Source organism: Aquarana catesbeiana, linkage group LG02 (genome assembly GCF_042186555.1).
Source record: "Aquarana catesbeiana isolate 2022-GZ linkage group LG02, ASM4218655v1, whole genome shotgun sequence".
Taxonomy (NCBI): domain Eukaryota; kingdom Metazoa; phylum Chordata; class Amphibia; order Anura; family Ranidae; genus Aquarana; species Aquarana catesbeiana.
Window position 1 is genome coordinate 164,873,781 of NC_133325.1, and position 18,199 is coordinate 164,891,979.

Consider the following 18,199-nt stretch of genomic DNA (forward strand, 5'->3'; position numbering starts at 1 on the left):
CCTGGTGAAATTATTCATACGTACCTGGGTATATGTAATTATTAATACCTCCAGATGAATGTTGCTGCAAAGTCCAGTTGTGGGGGCCCCTAAGGAAGATGCAGCACCTGCAGTGGTACCTGTGCGGCTCCCGGACTCTCCTGTTCCACCAGGAAGCCCAGGACTACAGGAAACAGCTTCCCCAGACTAACATCCATACCCTGATCCCTCCTCTGACTAATGGAAGGGATGTGTATTACATCACTTCTGTGGTCACAGCTGTTATTTCTTGGCTAGTGTAGATGAGGATTTAGCTATTCCAGCATAACCTGTGCTGGAATAGTGTCATTGGAAGGCAGAACAAAACACTGGGGATCTAATAGACCCCCAATGTCTTCCTAAAGAAGGACTTGTCACCTGCCCATGCTATCACATTGGGGGGCTTGGTAGCCCCGTTGTGATGGCAATAAAGTAAAAAAAAATTCAAAGGGTAAAAAAAAGTGGTATAAAAGAAACAAAAATGATTACACTCCCATCACCCCTATACACGCCACTTATAAAAAGCGCAGCATAGGGTAAGCACATATATGTATACATCGATAGTGATATAAATGTGAGGTATCCTAGTAACAGTCAATGTGAGAGCAATAATTTTAGGGCCATAGTTCACGGTTAACTCTAAACTGATGACCGGGAAAGGCTTTTAGAGCATCACCAATGGAGAATTTCGGGTACCATTGTTTTTTTTGTGATGCCAAAGACGTGCACATTTTTAAGATTTGACATATTTGGTATCTTTTTATTTAAAGCAGCCCCATCTTTTATATAATTTACCAAAAAATTTAGTATAATATTGTGTTTGCGCTAAACTCATTTTAGTGTATTTTTTCCCTAAAAATAAGTGTTTAATAAACAACTGCTCAGAAATCGGATGACATAAAAATTTTTAACATGTGCAAAAAATAAAAAAAATGTCCCAGTAGAAAAGTGGTTAAACAAGGCTATCCTATTTGACTTATTCTGCTAATTTTAAAAATTCAGTGTTGTATGATACCTACAGGTGGTTGAGGACCCAGTTCTCTCCTCCTGGAGGTTGAACACCTGTCCATCTGATACCTCCCCTATGGCATTATGCCAATGCCGGAAGTCTGCCAAGCAAAATGGGTGAGTTGGAAGCTCTGGTGCACGAGGAGAGCTATGATGTAATTGGTATTGCTGAAACTTGGCGTCATTCCTCACATGACTGGGTATTAATATTCCTGGCTATGCACTCTTTCGGAGAGACAGGGTAAAAAGGAAAGGTGGCGGTGTCTGTCTCTATGTGAGAAGTGATCTCAAAGCGAGTGTGAAAGAGGACCTGGTTAATGGAGAGTGTGATGAGTCTGAAGCATTATGGGTGGAACTGCATATAGATGTGCGTAGTTCAAAGTTAATCATTGAGTCATTGAGTTAATCATTGGAGTTTGTTAAACCGGATACGAGGCCCGGGTACCATTCAATTCAGCCAAGGAGACACTTTGATCCGGCTGCATGGCTAGCCCCAGCAAGCATTGCTCCAGAGGAGCTCAGCACAGCACATCTTTACTCGTGACCAACACCTTAGACACTGGCGAAAAAACTGAGGTACTTCCAGTATTGGGAGGGGTTATATAGGAAGTGCACTTTTTGTCTTAGGGTGTCCATCACCTGAAGGTGGCCTATAACCCACATAGTAACTACTATGGCTCTGTGTCCCGTGATGTACTTCAAAGAAAAGGATTTTACAGGTAAGCTGTTATAAAAATCCTATTTACATAAGACACTACACATAATGTCACCTACTGTGCCACTCTGTGACTATGCATGGTGGCACTGTTATGCCCCGTACACATGGTCGGACATTGACCGGACATTCCGACAACAAAATCCTAGGACGGATGTTGGCTCAAACTTGTTTTGCATACACACGGTCGCACAAAGTTGTCGGAATTTCCGATCGCCAAGAACGCGGTGACGTATACCACATACGACGAGACTAGAAAAGGCCAGTTCAGAACCAAGCGCGGCACCCTTTGGGCTCCTTTTGCTAATCTCGTGTTAGTAAAAGTTTGGTGAGGGATGACTCGTGGTTTTCAGATCGTTTTCTGCTGTTCAGTTTGTGCTTGTGGGTTTGTATCTGCTCTTCAGTGCGTGCAGCGACTACCATTGACTTGTCATTGTGTTCTTGTTCGTTCGTTACTGTTTTTCAGGTCGCTCTTCACAGGCCTTGCTGTTCTTCAGTGCGTTCTGTTACTTCGTTCTGAGCAGCCGACCATTTTCTAACCATGTTGCGTATACGTACTCCTCGTAGAGTTCGTGCTGTGCGGGGGCTTGGTGTTGGGGTTCTGACCTTGACACAAGTCCAGTCCATGAACAGGGTGGGGAGAAGTTCATGGACCAAGAATTGGTTGCTTCAGCGTGACCAGTTCTGTCACATGTCTCTTCTCCGTGAGATCCGTGAGAATAATCCTGATGATTTCAGGAACTTTCTCCGGATGACGGACCCCGTATTTCACCGTTTGTTGGCTTTGCTGACCCCCTATATCAGCAGGCAGGATACCTGCATGAGGCAAGCCATCACTCCGGAGCAGAGGTTAGTCGCCACCCTGCGGTACTTGGCGACGGGGAGAAGCCTGCAGGACTTGAAGTTCTCGACAGGCATCTCCCCCCAGGCTCTGGGTATCATTATCCCAGAGACCTGTTCTGCCATCATACAGGTCCTGCAGAAGGAGTATATTAAGGTAAGATTGTTATCCTTTAATATCACATTTTATTGTATTTAATGTTTGATAATATATTGTATTTCTTTCCTCATTCCCTAATTACCATGATTGGAATATGCTGTGAATGTCCCCTTTGTCCTCATGCATGCTGGATTTTTATGTAATTATTTTTGTTGTCCTTCATACATATTTGCCTTCACTTACCTCCCCAGCATGCTCTCCTGGCCCTATATTCACCTCATGTAGTCACTTAACAATGTATGTTATCAGCTCCATAGTAGTGCTTTACCCCAAACACCCCCTAAAATGTTTTGAAATGTGATTAGTGCTTAAAATTCAGGCAGAGTGCCAGAGGCTTTTTTGGGGGGTCCCCAAATCATTTGGAACCCTCCCTCCCCCCAACTGCTAAGTCAGCTGATACCAATCCGCTATCTATCCTCAATCATCTATCTGCTGACTTTGCCAAAACCATACACACTATACCCATCTCTTTTGTGGTCATATTTATGGATGAATTCCCCAAAGCATGTAGTGCATGGGCCTGCCTGAATACTTTCAAATGGTACTGTTTAAAGTTTTTGTATACTATTATTATCTTGATAGGTAATAGCAGAATGTCCAAATGTGCTCAAATGTGTACAGTGTGTATTTATCAGAGGTGGGGGACTCGAGTCACATGACTTGACTCGAGTCAGACTCGAGTCACCTGTTTGAGGACTTGCGACTTGCTTGACAAAATTAAATAAATGACTCGACTTGACTTTGACTTGTCACTAATGATTTGCGACTTGACTTTGACTTGGGCTATTTGACTTGCAATGACTTGGCACCACCAGTGCTGTGTCTTGGCCTAGGCAAAAGCCGCCCCCCCACAAAAGAAAGCTCCCCCCAAGTCCCGGCTTCGGGGTAGATCAGTATTTTGACTTAATTTGTGACTTGACTAAATAAATTACTTGACTTGACTTGCTTGACTTCTAGCAGGGACTCGACTTGACTTGCTTGCTTTTCGCCACAGTAACTTGGGACTTGCTTGTGACTTGAAGGTTAAGACTTGAGACTTGCTTGTGACTTGCACATGTGTGACTTACTACCATCACTGGTATTTATATCTTTGTATTATGACACTTCTTACCTGTCCAGTGGGCTGCCAATAGTGTAACTAAGCAGGGGTTGTTCAAAGTAATACCCATTATTTAGGCATTCATCTCTCAATGAAGTGGAGAGGGTTACCTGTCCAAGAGTTCCCCCCCCCCCCTATAATGTTAGAAATGGCCCATGAGGGGGGGGGGTATATGATCGGTGTACCTTATACTTTGGTCTTTAAAAATTCCCATAAATAAATGTTATCTTGATGTTGGCCAAGAATGTTTGTGTCTAATCTGCTTTCCATGTTTATGTGCAAAAAGACTATTTTTTTTTTGTTTTACTCCACAGTGATGGGAAACATGTCCACATCGTCCCACCACCCAACTTAGGGTCGTACTATTATAATTATAAGGGGTTCAATAGTATTGTGATGTTGGCGGTGGTGTCGGCTACTTATGAATTTCTGTATGTGGACGTGGGGAAAAATGGCCGGGTGTCCGATGGTGGAGTCATCGCCCAGACCGAGTTCTACAGGCGTCTCCAGAATGGCAGCTTGGACTTGCCACCTCCAGAAGACAATGTGGAAGGACTCCCATTCGTCTTCGTTGCGGATGAAGCTTCTGCGCTGGGGGACCATCTTATGCGGCCATTCCCTATGAGGACCCCCACCCTGGACCAGAGGGTTTTTAATTACCGGCTGGCCAGAGCCAGAAGAGTGGTGGAGAACACGTTTGGAATCATGGCCAGCTGGTTCCGCCTATTTCTTACACCCATACATATGGCGGAGTACAAACTGAATCACATCATCCTGACGTGCTGTGTTCTACACAACATTCTGCCAACTATGCTGGCTCAGTTGGGCCTGAGGCCAGAATTCAACATGAATCAACCCTGACGGCGCTTGAAAGTGGTCGTCCTGGCTTGCCCTCCCTGAGTGCCCGTGATGTCCGGCTAAGATACCTTGAATTCTTTGCGGGTAGGGGGGCTATCAATATGCCAGACAATATGTAAAACCTTTTGAAAATAATAAAAAAAATAACTCAAATCTTTGGTGACATTTTTACTGCTTGTGTTTTTTTGAGCGTGGTGAGTCCTAAAAATGACGGGATTGTGTAAAATTACAAAGCACTGTTGGGTGTTATTTACTAAAGGCAAAGGCACTTTACACTACAAGTGCACTTGAAACTGCACTGAAACTGCACTTGTAGTGCAAAGTGTATTTTCCCTTAGGAAATAACCCCCATTGTCACAGAAAACACCAATTAGAGCACCACAAAAGTGTTGGAGCGTTGAGACAATAATCCACACAATCTTGATCAAGAATCTTTTTAATAACAGCACAATCACATGTGCATTTCCAAAAGGTTTTTAAAACAAACCAACATGTTTGTTGTTTAACAATTTTTGGATTCACATTAAAAAAAATAGAAACGTCCATTTAAGATAAAACAGGCATGTGTAAAACCAACAAGAAATACACAATTTTAGAACTTACAAAGTTCACATTTGGTAGAACTTGAAGGCAATATCAGACATGAGTATTTACAAACTGTGTTTGATATTGCATTCAGATGGGGTGAAGTCACCCCAGGAATAGCCAAATTTGGAAGATGCACACAAATTTCCGAATGTCAACATGTGCTAGCTGCCATCACGGGGGATCAAGAGACGTGTTTTGTGGGTGCAACCCCTTCCTCACAGCTACTTTATTATTGAGGAAGGGGTTGCACCCCCAAAACGCATCCATTGATCTCCCGTGATGGCAGATAGCACATGTTGACACACTGTGTGCCTCTTCCAAATTTGGCTTTGCTACAAATTGACATAAAAAATACAAAAAATTTGGCACAACAAAAACCCAAGGCATTTTGAGGGGTTTTAAACTCTCCCTAAAACATCAATGATGTTCTTCATTTTTTGCTGAACATCATTGATGCTTTTCACAATGTTTTCCAAGTCCCTATTACACCCCATGATCTCCCTGATCAGGATCTGGGCACTTTCACTGGTGAAAGGATCTGGATCCACAACATCACGATCCCCTAAAAAGATAGAAACAAAAAAACACCATGTATTATAAATATGGCGGCACCCATCTCTTACCTGAGCCTGTGGTCACAGACACTCACCTGTTGTGGTGACTAGTTCCACCACGCCTTCCTCCTCCTGCTTTGCTGGCTTTCGGTGTATTTCCCCTTCTTCCAGAGGTGGGGGGTCTCTGGTCTCCTCGGATGAGGGGTGTCCTCCGAGTCTTTTCTCCCCTACATAAAAAAAAATAGGTATACTTAGCACACAGATATTTGATGGCAGAAATAGGAATATGAAAAATTGTTTGGAAGTGGGGTACAATTGTCTGTTTTGGCAGAGTTCCAAGATGTGGCATTTTTCTTGTCCTTTGTCAAGCTTGAATACTTACCTGTCTTGTACAAGCTTCACAGATGGAGACACCCCTATAGTATACACTGGAGCACCTGTGTGGCCCCCCTAATAAAAAGGGTGTTCTTGTGTCCCACACTAGTGCTCCAGCGTCCAAATGTGAAAACTGCTGCTGAGTGTCCTCTCCTTACACAGAATGTAGTTGGCATTTCATTCTAGTAACAAACCCATCTACACAACCCAATTCTTTTCACACAAGTAGGCCCTAAAAAATGCTGGCAAATGCATATGGCCAAACGAACTATGTTTGATACAAACTAATAATGTGCCCATGAACATGAAAGTTGCGTTTTGAAACTGGATAACAGTTAATAAAAGCACATGGAGCAGCACGAACGTATTAAACATAAAGAATAGGAACAATGCACAACTACTTACTTTTTTGCAGCACTCTCCGGATCTTTCTGTACTGCTCGTGCTCTCTTAATTTGAGGTCCGACCACCGCTTCCTGATCTTTCGATCGTCATACCCCGAAATTCAGGTGCAGACTCTTGACCACTTTCGCCATGATCTTGGCCTTTCTGACATTGGGGTTGGAGGTAAGGCCCATACTTCCCGTCATAGTCGGCCTTCTTCAGGATGTCGACCATCTCCAGCATCTCCCCAAAGGACATATTTGATGCCTTAAATTGTCTCTTTCGGGATTGGGACGTTTCAGGCTCCGGGCTTTCCTCCTCCTCGTTGCTGTAATTAGCACGCACCTGCTCTGACTCCGCCATGTGCTCTTCCCCACTGCACAGAACGAGAAGGGGCGGGGAATAGACTAGAAAGAACGTCAGGGGCGGGCGGAGTACACGCATGCGCAGTGTGTATAAAGCATAACACGCGTGCGTAGTACGTACGATCTGTGAGCGGAGGAAGGAGTGTCGGAGGCGCCGATCATGAAAACGAAGGTAAGATCTAAACTTGGGCCTATACTGCTTCTTAATTAAGGCCTATATTGTAACTATATTAGGAGAGTTTCGCCTGACATTAGTGTTTGTCTTGTGTTGTGTCTTGCAGAGAAAATGGATGGCTTCAATGACCACAATTTCCTCCCCCTGTTCATAGACAAATACAGGGAGCTGCCCTGTCTGTGGCAGGTGAGACATCCACATTACAATAATAAACAAAAGAGGCAGACAGCGCTGGAGAAACTGCTGGAGTTGGTGACGCCGGTGGTCCCCACAGTAACCATCCCCTATTTAAAAACCAAAATTGGTGGCCTGAGGAGCACTTACCTTAGGGAGCGCAAGAAGGTCACGGATTCCCAGAGATCCGGAGCTGCAGCAGATAACATTTATGTCCCCAGGCTGTGGTACTATGAGAGACTGCGATTTCTGTCAGACCACACTGGAGTAAGGGAATCCCTCTCCACTCTTCCTTCCACCCTATCTTCCACCCCAGCTGAGGCTTCCGATGTCCAACCTGGGACTTCCAGCCAGGAAGAAGTGGAGGAGCCCAGATGGAGTCAGGTATAGCATTGTTCTACTGATTTCTGGTCAATAAATAAATGATGTTTACTAGATGTTATTATTGATCACTAATTGCTGATTTAATAAAGTGTTTTACATATCAATAGACAGTAGTGGGCACCAAAAATTCGGACAAGAATGAAAAATGCTGGGCTCGGAATGATAGTCTGTTATATTTGTTAACATTCAATTTGCAACAGTCATGAGGTGAAAATTGTGTGTGATTGATGAAGTAAAAACTAAAACTATGTCCCTTTTTCATACACAGGAAGACCTCAGCCAGGAGGAGGCTGTGGAATGTGGCACACAGGAGGAGGCTGTGGAATGTGGCAGCCAGGAGGAGGCAGGGCTAAGTTGCAGCCAGGAGGAGACGGGGCTAAGTGCCAGCCAGGAGAAGCCTGGGACCAGTCGCAGCCTGACAGAATCTCAGGTTCCGCCCCTCCGCCTTCCATACAAAAGACCCAGGAAGGGGACTCACATGCAGGATTCAGCGCTCAGGCTCATTCAAGAGGCTTATTCGTTCCTCAGAGCCTTACCCACTCCTGAAGAGGCCTTTGCCTGCATGGCTGCCACCAAACTGAAGGGCATGCAGGCAGAGGTGGGGGACTCGAGTCACATGACTTGACTCGAGTCAGACTCGAGTCACCTGTTTGAGGACTTGCGACTTGCTTTACAAAATTAAATAAATGACTCGACTTGACTTTGACTTGTCACTAATGACTTGCGACTTGACTTTGACTTGGGCTATTTGACTTGCAATGACTTGGCACCACCAGTGCTGTGTCTTGGCCTAGGCAAAAGCCGCCCCCCCCCCAAAAGAAAGCTCCCCCCGAGTCCCGGCTTCGGGGTAGATCAGTATTTTGACTTAATTTGTGACTTGACCAAAGTAAATGACTTGACTTGACTTGCTTGACTTCTAGCAGGGACTCGACTTGACTTGCTTGCTTTTCGCCACAGTAACTTGGGACTTGCTTGTGACTTGAAGGTTAAGACTTGAGACTTGCTTGTGACTTGCACATGTGTGACTTACTCCCATCACTGCATGCAGGAGGGTCAACGCCTCATGTATGAGAAACTTCTTTATAAAGTCCTAACTAAGGGGGTGAGTGGCGAAATCACACCCAATACCGACGTGATTGAGTTGGAACATCCTCCTCCTCCTGCCACAACTCCACCACCAGAGCCACAGCGTGGAAGGAAGACCAGAGAGTGATGACCCTGTGTTCAGTCTGGTCTGGCCAAAGATGCAGTCTCTTGTATGACCACAGCCTGGGGACACAGATGTCATCTGCTGCTTTCTGGATCTCTGGGACTTCCGGACCAGACTGCACTCCCTTAGATAAGGACTCCTCAGGCCACCAATTTTGCTTGAAAATAGTTGATGTGTGCCCTGGGGCTCAAAGGCTTCACCAATTTCAGCTGTTTCTTCAGCATTGCCTCCCTCTTTGTTTGGTTGTGAGCCCTTAATAAAGGAATTTTTGTTTCAATTATACTCGCCTATGTGTGTTTCCCTTCAAAAAGGACAGTTTGTTTGTGAGGAGGCAGGTACATTTCAAAAATACAATGTGAAATTAACAAGAGACACCAACACCAAACAATCACCTTGAGATTAAATAATACAAGATATCAATGGTGTTGTGGTAACTTGACACACAAAACACACACAAAAATATTATGGAGTAAAACACAAAAAAAACAAAAAAAAACATCAGCCTTGGAAAAAATAAAAAACACAAAAAAAAAAATGCCTTGACCAAAAAAAAAAAAAAATATTTAAAAACCAACAAAAAAAAATTTGGTCAGATGTGACAAATCATAATATATTGAGGGAATCACAATAAATAATAAAGAAAGAAGTTTGTGAGAAGTCTGTGTGAATATGAGCAGCAAAACTACTTCATTCTTCTCACATTATAAAGATGAAGAGAGTGCGCTGTATTAAACCATTTTTTACATTGCAGCGTGACGAAAGTGCTGTATCCATTGCGAACGCTAATTTTACCAGACCGAGCTGTTCCGTCTCAGAATTTCTTCTGAGCATGCGTGGCACTTTGTGCGTCGGAACTGGCCACACACAGCTGGAATCGACTCGATCGGATTTTGTTGTCGGAAAATTTTATAGCCTGCTCTCAAACTTTGTGTGTCGGAAAATCCAATGGAAAATGTCCGATGTGGCCCCCACACGATCGGAATGTCCGACAACACACTCCGATCAGACATTTTCCATCGGAAATCCCTCCGTGTGTACGGGGCATTAGAGTGTATACAAAACATTTTTTTTATTTTTTGATAATTAGAACCTCTTTCAGCATTTTATTGATGTTTGTCTCACTGGTGGGGAGATTAACCCTTTATTTGTCCTGTTGACCATTGTCACTGAGACAGTAGGTCAACGGAAGTCCAATATTGTGGAGCTATCACCAGAACAAGATGTGAGGAGAAATCATTTAAAGGGGACACCTGTTCTAGTTACAACTGTCTGACACTAATTCTACTCGCTTTGGTAACATTTCCTCTCATTTCCTGTTGCATATTTTGGACAAGGAGGGAAGGGAAATCTCGCCAGCGGGATACATACAGCAAACAATAAGCCTAAAAAAGGTTGTGGCTATACATACACTTTAATTTCAGCAGACCTCAAAAATTGGGGCTTATATACAGATCCATCTATTTATTTCTTACATATACCTATTAGATGCAAGTGCAGACAGCATGATCCTTGTACAGTTGCTTGAAATTTGGGTGTTTCTCCCTTAAGGGGTTGGAGGGACCAAAAATGTATAGACTCTAGTGCCTGGAACTGCCACTTCTATCCCTACCTACACACAAAGCTATTATTAAATGAAATATGCGTAGTCATACTTCTAGTGTACAATTTTTTCGCCCATGAATTAAAGTATATCTAAACCCAAGAACATGCTTAACGTGATTGTAGCCTTATTAGTGCACTTGCAACAACACAGATGAATACTGTCCCTGATACTTTTTTTTTATTTGCACTCACAGTCAAATTATCAGGACAGGCTTTCGGGTATACCGCCTGCAAACCCAAGAACAAAATTTTAATAAATTGTAGTTTACCTGACCTTAGATTTGGTGGCTGCATCAGTTTTCTTTTTTTAAGTTAAGCACAAAATCTGCATTTACAGATAATACCTAATATTGCATTTGCCAAAATTGCAGTGTCCTTCTCAGTCAAACTACCAATATTCGTCCCCCATGGAATTTAATCAAGATGAAAAAGAAGGATGTATTTGTAGTCCTAGTAAGAATACCCTAGGATGACAACAATGCTCCTCCATAGATACAGTGGAGTGAGTTACAATAGCTACATTAGGACAGGAATTATGTAACTAGGTTAAAATAAATGGAAAAAAAAAATACAAATAAAAGTGCAGCCACCACATCTAGGGACTAATATCCTGCAAAATATACAACTTTTGTTCTTAGATTTACATACTTCCCTCAGCAATCCTCTCCTGCATACTGTCTATTGTTAGAACCTCAACACTCCTATCCTGCACATAGTGCTGGCTGTCATACCCCCCTGCACTCACCTCCTGCATGTTGGTGGGGCCACTACGCCTGTTTACATGGAGGTACCTCTCCTCTCATGTATCTGCTCATCAATGCCCAGGACTAGGCGGGCCGCGTTAATGTGAAAGTCAACATTTAGACAGAACCCCAGCTTAGAGGTTAGCCGTACACTGTGTGCAGTTGTGTAACAGACAGAGTTCCTTTGCAAAGCATTACCTGCCATGTCACTACACATCTTTGCCCGATGTGTGTTGCATTTAGGAGGGACACCGCTGAGCCTATGCCCTTTTCACTAGTCCAGTGCAACTCTGCCACCTCGCTCCCATTGACAGAATAGGGTCCTGCCGTGCACTAATGCGGACTTCACTCCTTCGGCTATCCCGTACCATGCGGCTAAGTGCATGGGGTCCCAGTACTGCAGGTTCAGTCCCAGTTGCTTTTAGGGAACCGACCACTAGGGAGGGAGGCAAAACACTGAACCCATTGCTACCACTGGAGGACCTGTCACCTAAATCAGATACCTTCCTTTGTTGACCGGCTGCTATACATTTTCACCAGTTTATGGTTACCCATGGCAATTACTCTCTTCCTCCGACTCTTCTAAGCCTTTGTGATAGCTTTCCTTCTGTAGTCCGTGTATGTGCTTTACAGTCCCTGCTCTTCTGATATGCCATGTACCACCTTGCACCCCTTTGAATAACTTCAGACCAGGCTTAGGACAGTTTTAAACGCTTTACTGAAGCTCTCATAGTGCAAACATTACAGTCACATAAACAATGTTCACAGAAATTGAACTATCTTATGCTGCCCAGGCATATATTTATTTGCAGGTAGAGATCCATACTTGATAAAGTCCTTGCGGGTGAATTCCCTTAGTTGGACATTGCTCCGGGCTACATCTTCTTTTTGATCTGGATCTATTTGCTTCTCATGTGGGCCCATTGTCTCCTCGAGCCCCTTTTTTATAAACAGACCAGGGTGGAGGGCAGAACACAAAAAGCCTGGGAAACCGGCAGATCCCAACTTAACCCATTCCCCAACTGGGCAGTCTAAAACTAACTAAACAATAACCCCAAACTCGTACAGACCTGCCTACATGTTTACCTACATACTATATATTGTCCCCCAGCCGTAATACCCTCTGATCTTCTCTCTTGCACATATTGCTCACCATCATACCCTCAGCACTCCTCTCCTGCATATACTGCCCATTAAAATATTTCTTCAGCATTGTTTGTAATATCTTAAACTTTGTCCATGGGGCCACATATTATACAGTGCCTTAAAAAAGTATTCATACCCATTGACATTTTCCACATTTTGTCTTGTTACAACCAAAAATGTAGAAGTTTTCAAAATTTTTCCCCCAAAAAATATCCCAAGCTTTGAACACGGAGCACTGTCCAATCCACCATCCAAAAATGGAAAGAGTATGGTACAACTGAAAACCTACCAAGACATGGTATGAATACTTTTTCAAGGCACTGTATATACTTTTTTATGCCCCATATGGCTGTGGTTGTGTGCGATGACAGTTTTTGTTTTACCGGTCATTGAGACTAATTTATTTTTATGGGTGTGGAATCCGCTTATAGGAAAGCAGATTGTACTTTGAAGTTGAGTGACTATACTTTACTGTATATCTTCTTACAGACATTGCTCTCCATCAATTGCTTTTGGCTGCTATAGATAGTATACAGTACATGTGATATTATAAACAATATACGGGGTAATTTGTGTTAGAACAAGGAAAGAATTATATTTTATATTTGTTTAAAACTGATGTTGATTTTAATAGAAATGCAGAGCTGGAAACTGTGGTTTTTTTAGACCACATCCTCTGCTTACTTTGCTTTTTATTAGAATGTCAGCAGTATTAAAGAGTGTATCAATTATCTAATCAAATCAAATGGTCAGTAAGTGAATTGTTTATATTTGCCTAAATATATACATGCAGATTTTTGAGGATAATCATGCAATTCATGAAACACACAATTTTGAGTCACTGATCACCATGCAAATATTAAACAAAATCAAGCAGGATCCAGCCGAGATTCGAACCATTAATGGGCAGGCTCAATGTACCAAGTTGATCGATCAATCAACTTGGGTATAACCAGTCTGCCGGAATTTCTTGCGAGTATCACAAGAGGCTGCTATAGCAGCTAGCGATAATCACTGTCTTCCCCCACTCGCTCTCGCGCCCCCCCCCCGCCGGGAGAAGACAGTGGCCCAGCAAGGGGGATTCCCACATCAACACTGTCTGTGTTGATGGGGGAATCGCTCCATGTATGGCCGGACTTACATAGTTGGCAAATTTCATTGGTTAGCAGCTTCAGGTTGAACTGGAAAAAATCAGATTTGTGGTCCTAGGCTACTGGTGGCATGATTTGCAAAAAGATTTGTTCAGCTATGATGATGGCAAAACTTGGGATTCCTCAATTCCATTCATCTTCTATGCTAGGTATTTGATATTACTTGGAAGTCATAGGTGACCCAATCTGATTATCAACAGAAAGGATCTTGCGTATCTTGTTTGGTATATGGCCAGTGTATGCAACCTTAAAAGACTTGATTACTCCTGAATGTGATTAGGTCACATGTATCATCTCAGGTCTATGACATGCTGAAGGCATTGTTTTTCATTCATTCAATCCTAGAATAGCTCAGCAAATCATTTACATGACAAAAATAATGGGGTGGGGCTGTTTAGAGAGCCGGAGATGCGTAAACCTGCTCATCTACTAGGATTTTGTATGTGCAAGGCAGAGAAGTGGGCGCACCTGTTACACAGCATTGTGAAAGTTTGCTGGAACAAACACTACATTTATTTGCCTCCAGATTCTGCTTAACCTTTTCTTTTCCCAGGAGACCACAACTGTCATGGCTATACCCAAGTAATAATTTATGCCCAATTGTATTAAATGTGAAAAATATTCTCAAAATTATGAGCAGGCAAAAAAATAAACATGTAAGGTCCTGATTTGCAGCTCGAAATTTATTACAACTTTTTGTAGAAGACCATAGCTTTAGATAGTCTATAGGCCAGTGGTCCATTTTAAAGGGGCTCTCCGCTTGGAAAAACGAAACTGAAGTTAAATCACAAAAAAAGACCCACTTTCCATTGCCTTCAGATCAAAATTACACATTGAATTGCAGACCTGAGATGCAAACAACAGTATCTTCTTAATTCTGGTTTCGCTAAGGCTGGGCAGTGTTTATATCTTGCAGTGCCTGTGCAATTTTTCTCCCAAGTATTTGTGTCAGACTATAGTAAATAGGAACCTGGGAGAAGGGCTACAGGAGAACAGGGATGTTACATGATGTAAACCCTGCCTGACCCTGGACAGTCTAGACCAGGGGTAGGCAACCCCCATCACTGGTGCCGCAAGCGGCACACAAAGCCTCTTTTGCCGGGGTTCTGCCGAGAAAGTTCCACTCGGCGTATAAGTTCCCCCCTCTACTGCGCCTGCGCAGTAGGTATCGGCGGAAATAGCCGAAGCAGAACAGCTGAAAATCAGCTGTACACGGCGCCTGTAAGAGGGCCCCTCGCGGGCTCGCTTCGCTCGCCACGCTTCGGGCACGGCCTCGCTGCACTCGGCATTTTTAGATTCCCCCTCTAGGTCCACTTGGATGGTGGGGAAGGAACCTGGACCCAGAGCGCAGGCGCCATGTACAGCTGATTGAAGCATTTGAGCTTCGGCTATTTCCGGCGGCTGAGAGTAGTATGTACTGCGCAGGCGCTGCGCCTGCGCAGTACAGGGGGGGAACTTATCCGCCGAGGGAACATTCTCGGCAAGACACCGGCACTCGACTCCCTCCCCATTAGCAGAGCAGCGCAGGGAAGTGTCAGTGAGACACTAAATGCATTCCAATTTCAGAATTCCCCACGCCGCACCTGCACTGAGGGGGAGGCAATGTGCCCCCAACACATTGTAAAAGATGGGAAACATTGTTTGGTTCTATAACTTTGCTGTTGCTGCGATCATCAACTTCTGTGATGAGGAAGAGATTGGGTGCAGTTCTGCTAGGGGGGGCGATCCCTGTTTCCAGGAGGAGGAATGTCTTGGCCACTGCTAAAGCCAATCACAGTCCTGCTATCCCTGTCCATTATCTAGAATAAGATGACTCATTTGGTTGCCACTACCAATCTCAGAAAGAAGAGATTTCACTATGATTGAGAAAACCACAATCAGGTGACAGTTTGTGGAATTACTGTTGAGCTTCTGGGAACTTTGTTGAAATTATTCCTGAACCTTTGCGTCACTTACTACTGAACCCCTGCACTCTGTGTCCCTTTGAGCCACAGCCAGTATTCAGCGCAATGAAAATCACACCCAACTTTTCTTGTGGTGCAGAGTGCCACACTTTTTCTCAGCTGCGGGGGCCCAAATTATGATCCTGCACACAGGCCCACTGCTTTCAGAAAATGCTCCTAACCTGAGCTCATCATTGCACATCCATTCCAGATGCTTGTATGTGACATCACATACATCACATACATCCCATACATCACATACATCACCTACAAGCACATACCCAAACATCACATACAGAACATACAGTGGGGCAAAAAAGTATTTAGTCAGCCACCAATTGTGAAAGTTCTCCCACTTAAAAAGATAACAGAGACCTGTAATTGTCATCATAGGTATACCTCAACTATGAGAGACAAAATGTGGAAATATATCCAGACAATCACATTGTCTGATTTTTTGAAAGAATTTATTTGCAAATTATGATGGAAAGTAAGTATTTGGTCACCTACAAACAAGCAAGATTTCTGGCTCTCACAGACCTGTATCTTCTTTTTTAAGAGGTTCCTCTGTCCTCCACTCATTACCTGTATTAATGGCACCTGTTTGAACTTGTTATCAGTATAAAAGACACCTTTCCACAACCTCAAACATTCACACTCCAAACACCACTATGGTGAAGACCAAAGAGCTGTCGAAGGACACCAGAAACAAAATTGTAGACCTGCACCAGGCTAGGAATACTGAATCTACAATAGGCAAGCAGCTTGGTGTGAAGAAATCAATTGTGGGAGCAATAATTAGAAAATGGAAGACATAGAAGACCACTGATAATCTCCCTCGATCTGGGGCTCCACGCAAGATCTCACCCCATGGGGTCAAAATGATCACAAGAACGGTGAGCAAAAATCCCAGAACCACACGGGGGGACCTAGTGAATGACCTGCAGAGAGCTGGGACCAATGTAACAAAGGCTGCCATCAGTAACACACTATGCCGCCAGGGACTCAGATCCTGCAGTGCCAGACGTGCCCCCCTGCTTAAGCCAGTACATGTCGGGGCCCGTCTGAGGTTTGCTAGAGAGCATTTGGATGATCCAGAAGAGGATTGGGAGAATTTCATATGGTCAGATGAAACCAAAGTAGAACTGTTAGGTAGATGACAATGATCCCAAACACACCACCCAGGCAACGAAGGAGTTGCTTCGTAAGAAGCATTTCAAGGTCCTGGAGTGGCCTAGCCAGTCTCCAGATCTCAACCCCATAGAAAACCTTTGGAGGGAGTTGAAAGTCCGTGTTGCCCAGCGACAGCCCCAAAACATCACTGCTCTAGAGGAGATCTGCATGGAGGAATGGGTCAACATACCAGCAACAGTGTGTGACAACCTTGTGAAGACTTACAGAAAACGTTTGACCTCTGTCATATCCAACAAAGTATATATAACAAAGTATTGAGATGAACTTTTGATATTGACCAAATACTTATTTTTCACCATAATTTGCAAATACATTTTTTCAAAAATCAGACAATGTGAATGTCTGGATTTGTTTCCACATTTTGTCTCTCATAGTTGAGGTATACCTATGATGACAATTACAGGCCTCTCTCATCTTTTTAAGTGGGAGAACTTGCACAATTGGTGGTTGACTAAATACTTTTTTGCCCCACTGTACATCACATACAAGCACGTGGGCTGGATGTAAGAGGTGAATCAGCAGGATGAGTGTGCCAGGACAGGTAGATGTGTCCCATCTCTGCTTCCTTTCACCACTCTGCATATCATGCATATCATAGATGAGAAGAGGGTACAGCTGTGGAGCAGATGAGCAGGAAGGTACAGCGATGGGGAAAATGAGCAGGAGGGGTTCGGAACAGAAGAGCAGGATGGTACAGCGGTGGGGCAGGTGTGGAGGGATGTACAGTGGTGGAAGAGATGAGAAGGGGGTTTAGCAGTGGGACAGAAGAGCAAGGGGGGTTTATTGTTGGGGCAGAAAAGCAGGGGGTAGAGCAGTGAGGCAGATGTGAAAGGAGATGTATTGGTGGGGCAAATGAGAAGGGGTTTACAGTGGGGAGAAAGGAGAGCAGGGTGGGGCAGGAGCGCAGGGGGAACAGAGGTAGGGCAGAGGAGCAAGGGGGTACAGAGGTGTGACAGATGTGCAGGAGGTACATTGGTGGGGCAGATGAGAAAGTGGGTTACAGTGGTGTGGCAGATGAGCAGATGGGTTCAGTGTTAAAACAGATGAGAAGGTGATTCAGTAGTGAGACAGAAGAGCATGGGGGATACGGCGGTGGAGCAGATGTGCAGGGAGGTACAGTGGTGGGGCAGATGAGAAAAGGAGTACATTGATGGGGCAGATGAGTAGGAGGTTGCAGTGGTGGGAAAAGTGAGCGGGGGGGGGTTCAGTGTTGGGACAGAGGAGAAAGGAGGTACATTGGTGGGACAGATGAGCAGGGGGTTAAAGCGGTGGGGCAGAGGAGCAGAGGGGTGCAGAGGAGAAAGGAGGTACATCGGTGGAACACATGAGCAGGGGGTTACAGTGGTGGTGCAGATGAGCAGATAAGTTTAGTGTTAGGACAGATGAGAAGATGGTTCAGTGGTGGAGCAGATGTGCATGAAGGTTCAGTGATGGGCAGATTAGAAAGGGGAACACTGGTGGGATTTACAGGGGGTTACAGTGGTGGGGCAGATGTGCAGGGTAGTACAGTGGT